This window comes from Solanum pennellii, chromosome 5, assembly GCF_001406875.1.
Source record: "Solanum pennellii chromosome 5, SPENNV200".
Classification (NCBI taxonomy): Eukaryota; Viridiplantae; Streptophyta; class Magnoliopsida; order Solanales; family Solanaceae; genus Solanum; species Solanum pennellii.
In genome coordinates, this window is record NC_028641.1 from 39,561,753 (window position 1) to 39,568,538 (window position 6,786).

Here is a 6,786-nt window from a genome sequence, read left to right on the forward strand (position 1 = left end):
TATATATATATATATATATATATATTTGTGGGACTAACGTGCAAAGCACGTGTTGAGAACTAGTGATCCTTATAGAGCTTAAACAAGGAAATAAAATCCGACTAGACGTTCGATGTCAAGTTTCCTTTAGCGCTAAACAAAAAGATGTTGGTGTTAAAACAAGGGATATATATTGTGATATATTTCTAACTCTAATAGGTAAATGTAGCCTTAGGAAATGAATATTGAAATTACCTTTTAGTGCGGCATATGAATGTTCTCTATATTAGTGAAACATTTCACACTTTCGAGTTTCTTAACTCTTTTGCGTTATATCATTGTATCACTCAATGTAACTTTTAAATATCTTTATCTCTAAAGAGTAACTAAGAAAATTAATGTATTGGTTTTGGAAGGATAAATTATATTTTTAAGGGTAAAATGGTCAGTCAACTTTTGGAGAGCTTTTTGGACTTCCAATATTTTACTTTATGTTTCGATTTTTAGTATCGGGACATGAACGTAGCACATGTATCGTGTTCCCAATAAGTAAATATTTTTTTACAAAATCATGTTAATATTATCTTAAAATGTGTTTGATTTATTCAGTTTAAAAATTAAGAATGATTTATGGTTATCCTATTTAGGTAGCTCGATGAAGGAGATAACACACCATCTCATAGAAATCCGCAAACGTTTGACAGTAACTTTGATGTTTTGGTTTAACATTTACACGATACATGTGTTGAGGGTTTATCAGAAATAACCGTTGTACCTCCCCAAGCAGGGGTAAGGTTTCGTTAGACACTACTGGTCCAGAGACCCCACTTGTGGGACTACACTAGGCACTGTAACTATTACACTTTTTTTTTAAAAAAAAAAACAAAACAAATTTGCAAGATTGATCGGTAAAGATCAAACAAATTAAAAAATTGAACAATACTATCACTTTGTCACGATGAATTGTGTGAAATTCTTTTCATAAGTACTATAGCAACAACTTGTGTTACAATATCTCCTCCAAAATTCATCATTGCCCATTTCAACCCTAGCTATTTGAGAAAACCTACTATATTTAAAATCATATAACCTTGAATATAGTATTCTTAAATACTTTTCAATTTGTATTGAACACACATTTTAAAAATTAAGAATGCATTTTTTAAGATTGAGTTCAACACACTTGTTCATTATATAAAGCTTTATTGATTTCGAAATATTTTTGCTTAAAATTACTTAACAATGTTAGTTATTTTTTTAATCTTATTGAATCTCTTTTAGGGTCTAGACTAATATCCTTTATTATGTTCTTTTACTTTGAAGTATGTGCTTGTAATAGACACAAGTACTTGCACATAACATCGAAAGCTAAATTTATGTTTGCTTATCAATTACATTGTTATTGATTACAATGTTTCCTTTAACTTCATCTACAACCTATGTGTGGGAATATCATGAGAGATAAGATCTGATATGAAGTTATTTAGAAAAAGGAGGCAGTGGATCCCGTGTAGGACAAGATGCGTAAGTGAAGTTGAGATGAACCGGTCATGTAATGAGAAGATGTGTAGATGCCCCGGTTATGAGGTGTGAAAGGTTGGCCGTTGTAGACCTGAGGATGGGTAGAGATAGGCCTAAGAACTATTCGGAGGGACATGACTAGGCAGGATATTGCATAGCCTCATCTCATCGAGTACGAGGTCCTTGATAGGAAGGTGTGGAGGTCGAAGAATAGAATAGACCCCATTCTCAGAGTATTACTAGCATTATTCTTCTTGTTTTTCCCAATCTTCTGATTACTATTACTACCTATTATTCTTAAATCTCGTTATCTTATTTTCTTGTTATTGTTGCCTCTTTATCTTTTGTTTGTTCAACTGAAGGTCTATCTAAAGCAACTTCTCTAACTTCTCAAGGTAAAGGTAAGACTTGTATACACTCTACCCTCCTCTCCTAGAACTCCACCTGTGGATTACTCTAAGTTTGTTGTTGTTGTTGCTAAAGGATATGTAGCCCGTAATAATTACATTATATCAACTAAATTTGCCCCTACTTATTGGTCTCGTTGCTTGCATTTAGCCTGTCTCATCTCGTCCGTATTCTTATTTCAGCATTTAGTGCATAAAATGAGCATGCAAACCATGTTGATATAGCAAAATGATAAAGCTGATCAAAAAGGGAAATGAACAACTATTCCCAAAGCTAATAAAATAACTTGGGCATAAATAGAAACTAAATCATACATGAGCAATTAGTAAATAGAATGAAGAAATAAGATGTTTGTATAAAGAGATTAGTTAATTTTACACCATACAGGATAATGGTTCATCATTTAAAAGAAACATAATATTTTGTATCTACTTAAGTTCTTGGCTGTCAATGTCTATATAAACATTACACATGCCTTTAAAAAGATCCGAAGTATACCTTATCTCATTTATTTTTCTCAACCTGCAAATGCGTTGTTCCAACACTAGCGTGGTGGGCCATCAATCTTTGCAGCTTCTCTAAACCCAATGAGAAATGCTCCATGCATAGTATTCGCCTCACCAGCTAAGAAAACTCTTCCTTCCCCCACAATTTCTGGTAAAATGTTATAGTCATCTCCTGATGCACCCACAACAACATTGAAGTAGGAACCAAAGCTAAACGGATCACTAACCCAGCTTGTAAATACAATTTGGATGGGATTTGGGACGTTAATTCCTTGTGGTTCATATATACCTGATAATAATGCCCAAATCTCATCACTGCATTAGATTCATGACCATAAGAAACATAAGTTTCATATTTAATATAATCGATGCATTTTAAAATATGTATGCCTGCGTGGCAGCAAAAATAAACGATAAATAATGAAATCATCTTTGAAGTATATAGTTGAGACAACAAATATGTTATAGGAGTCCTCTAAGGGGTAGAGAGTAATAAGTTATTCAGTTCTCTCAATATGTTACTCTAGTGGGTTCCCCGTTTTAAGAAGACACAGAAAGTTAACAAAGCAAGATCCACTATAGCTACTTCTAAAAAAAACTAGACTTCATATTCCAGAGTATCTCAATTCTCAAACAAGACGATATATACATGCTTCAAACTGAAATTAGTGAATATGAAATTGGCATGACACTAACATTGTTACAACTGCTTAACTCTAGACCAAGATAACATGAATGCACTTCTCGAGCATGTCCATTCTTATTTTACTGCTCGTAGAGTTTATTATTCTTTACTTGTTAGTCTGCCACCAAATACTATGCTAATTAACAGAAAGAAAAATATTATTTTAGTATATTGAAAGCAAAGTTAAGGTTGAACCTGGCATTTACCTTTCAAAATTTGAAGTACTTTTGTTACTGCATCAGTAGGAGACAGTCTCTCACACTTGTGTGCAGCTTCTCCTGCGACTGAGCTAACAATAAAGGGCCACCAGAAACTGTAGCAAAATTATGTTTTAAGAAGACACAGAAAGTTAAACAAAGCAAGATCCAGTGTAGCTGCTTCTAAAAAACTAGACTTCATATTCCAGAGTATCTCAATTCTCAAACAAGACGACATATACATGCTTCAAACTGAAATCAATGAATACGAAATTGGCATGACATTAACATTGTTACAATTGTTTAACTCTAGACCAAGATAACATGAATTCACTTCTCGAGCATGTCCATTCTTATTTTACTGCTTGTAGAGTTTATTATTCTTTACTTGTTAGTCTGCCACCAAATACTATGCTAATCAAGAAAGAGAAAAATACTCCCTCCATTTCAAAGGAATGTCCCTATTTCCTTTTTAATTTGTTTCAAAGAAAATGACCCCTTTCCTTTCTGGACAACATTTTAACTCTAACTTTTCACATGACATGTTTAAGACCACAAGATTAAAGGGCATTTTGGTACATTTGACATAACTTTAATTTAGAACCACAAGATTAAAGACTTTTTTTTTTGCTTAAACTCCGTTTCAAGTCAAACTAGGTCATTCTTTTGGAAAGGAGGGAGTATTATTTTAGTATATTGAAAGCAAAGTTAAGGTTGAACCTGGCATTTACCTTTCAAAAGTTGAAGTACTTTTGTTACTGCATCAGTAGGAGACATTCTCTCACACTTGTGTTCAACTTCTCCTGCGACTAGAGCTAACAATAAAGGGCCACCAGAAACTGTTGCAAAATTATAGAACAGAAAGAATTCCCCCCGGCACTTCGAATTATCAGCAACATGACCAAATGTATCAACATTGGAGTCCCAAAACACATATGGGAATGACAATGCAACCTTGTTTAATAGTCCAAACCCAATATTTTTATTGTGTCTCACTTTTGTTGAGGCAACTATGGAATGAACGTGATAGAAACACTCTTCAAAACTCCGAGAGGAACAACGCACAATGCCACATCTCCCTCAAATAATTGCCCCGCGGTAATCACCTTCACATTATCTTTTCCATAACGAACGACATACACAATTTTTCAAAAATAATAGGCACATTTCCAGCCAGTGCATGAACTAATCTTCCATTTCCACCGGGAAATGGGAAGTGATCCAATCCCATATCGTAGGGTTCATCTTGGAACCAAAATGCTAAGGAATGTTTTGAAAGAAAACTTGCATTTGCATATTCAAAATTTGTCAAATGCCAATTAAACAAGCTCATCTCCTCATCATTCATCGCAATACTAAAATCCTTTCGCAAAGTCTGCAATGCCTCTCCAAGAGAAATAATCGAAGACAAATTTTTCCTAACCTTGCTTGCCTTGTCCAACAGTTCATTATAAGCCCTCTCCAATTTTTTATCCAAATACTCATCTACGGGCTTTCCGTCAGCACTATAGAGTGGACATTGGTCTCTCACCGTATGAAATGTATACAACAATTGTCGAGCCAACAAACCAACTGGGTTCCCTATTGTACCTGTCAAAATACTACCTCCTTAGACAACAACTACTATTTTATTCTCTCCTTCCATCTTTTTCGTATACATCCTTTCACCTACACGCTTTCGTCCCTCCAAAACAATCACCTAAAATCCAAATAACATCAGTTGTCTTGCAGCCACCAACCCATCAAGACTTGTCCAGATAACAATCACTCTTCCCTTACTTGTCCTAGTTGGAATCTTGTCTTTAATTGCCGATGCCACCCCAAAATTAACATACCCGTACGATAACAAGTACTTATATGCAGAATCTAATAACCCACAATACCGTTCAGGTATGATATCAACAAACATATCCTTTGTCTTTCAAATCGACACATTTTCACGCCATTTCATAATAATGTGATTCCTAATTAAAATATAGTTATACTATTCTTTCCCACCAACTACACTAATAACTATAGCTTCAATTTCTTCATCCTTTAATGAATCAGACGGAAATCCATCCGTTAACGTAACTAAAGCCTAAGAATTTGACTCTTTGTTTACACATATAATTTCATCTGAAACAAGTTTCTTTCTCCTACCTTTGACCACTTAGACTCAACATTTCTATGAGCAAAATTAGAACTTTTCACTCGAGTGATGCTAATTTTACCTGACGAACATGTAGACACCAATGCAGATTGTTCCTCGTTAGCATTACTTAGAAAATCAATGGATACCTGATTTAAACACAATTTACTTTCTGATCTACCTCCTCCTTTATTCGTGGCAGGAAATGGAAATGATTCAGGATCAAACCGGATTTACGCGTAGTGTTCGAATTTGGAACTGCACGGAATTGGAAGTGAAATCAAGAGTTAGAGTTTGATAAAAGAATTGAGAGTTAAACAGGGATTTTTTGACGGATTTTTCTGCTTTCTGTAACAAATTTAGCAATGGAGAAGACCGTGACATTGTTGTTCATCTTGTATCCCAAACATACTTAGAACAAAACTTAACATTTTCACAACTAGAAAATTAAAACTAGTAACGAAACTAGAATCAGAAACAGATTTTAAAAAAATATACGAAATATTTTTCTTAAAGAAGAATTGTTGTTAACATGTGTCTAAAGAATCTTACTGATTCCAACAAATTTTGCAGAAACACGAAGTGACCAAGTTTAATGAACCAGTGAGAACAAAAGAATAGAAGAACTGAAATTAATTCACAAATCTAAAGTTTGTAAAACACGTACCAGAATCTGGAAAATTTTTAATAGGAAAAAGATCAAGTCCACTGAATTCACAGTGTCCCCTTAAAGAAATTATTCCCCTCTAGTATCCGAGGTTTGATTTGGAATATGACCTCCCAGGGTAAAATGATCTCAATCACCAGAGTATAGATACCAAAAACTCCGGTGTCAGCGAACCACTCAACGGCAGTAAAGTACACTTAGAATACTAGATTTAGTAGTTGAAGAAGAATTCCATAGATTCTATTTAAAATGAGAGGAAATCCCTCAATTTATAGAAAACAAAGGATAGTGCGAAAAGGTTCTTATTGTGCCTTACCGGAAAGGTCACAAACCTTTGGAAAAGTCACAACCTTTAAGAAAGGTCGTCACCTTTCATAAAAATCACAACTTTCCATAAAAGTCACAACTTTTCATAAAAGTCGAAATTTTTCATAAAAGTCGCAATTTTTCATAAAAGTCACAATTTTTCATAAAAGTCGCAACATTTCATAAAAGTCACAACTCTTCATAACAGTCGCAACTCTTCATTTTCCATTCACACCTTTTTAAAATCCAACAATCCCCCGCATGAATGGGGAATGACTCGAAGACAAAGAACGAAAAAGTATGTGTACTTTACAAGTAAGAATTAATTGCATCTGGATAAGTAGGTTTCCCCTTGGACTTTCCGTAGTGAACATATGTCGGATATA

At 34.2% G+C, this 6,786-nt stretch overlaps 1 pseudogene; it reads right to left on the reverse strand.

The window, feature by feature from the left end:
• Positions 1 to 2,452: 2,452 nt before the first annotated feature.
• LOC107019487 lies at positions 2,453 to 5,811 on the reverse strand (annotated as a pseudogene).
• Positions 5,812 to 6,786: the final 975 nt, after the last annotated feature.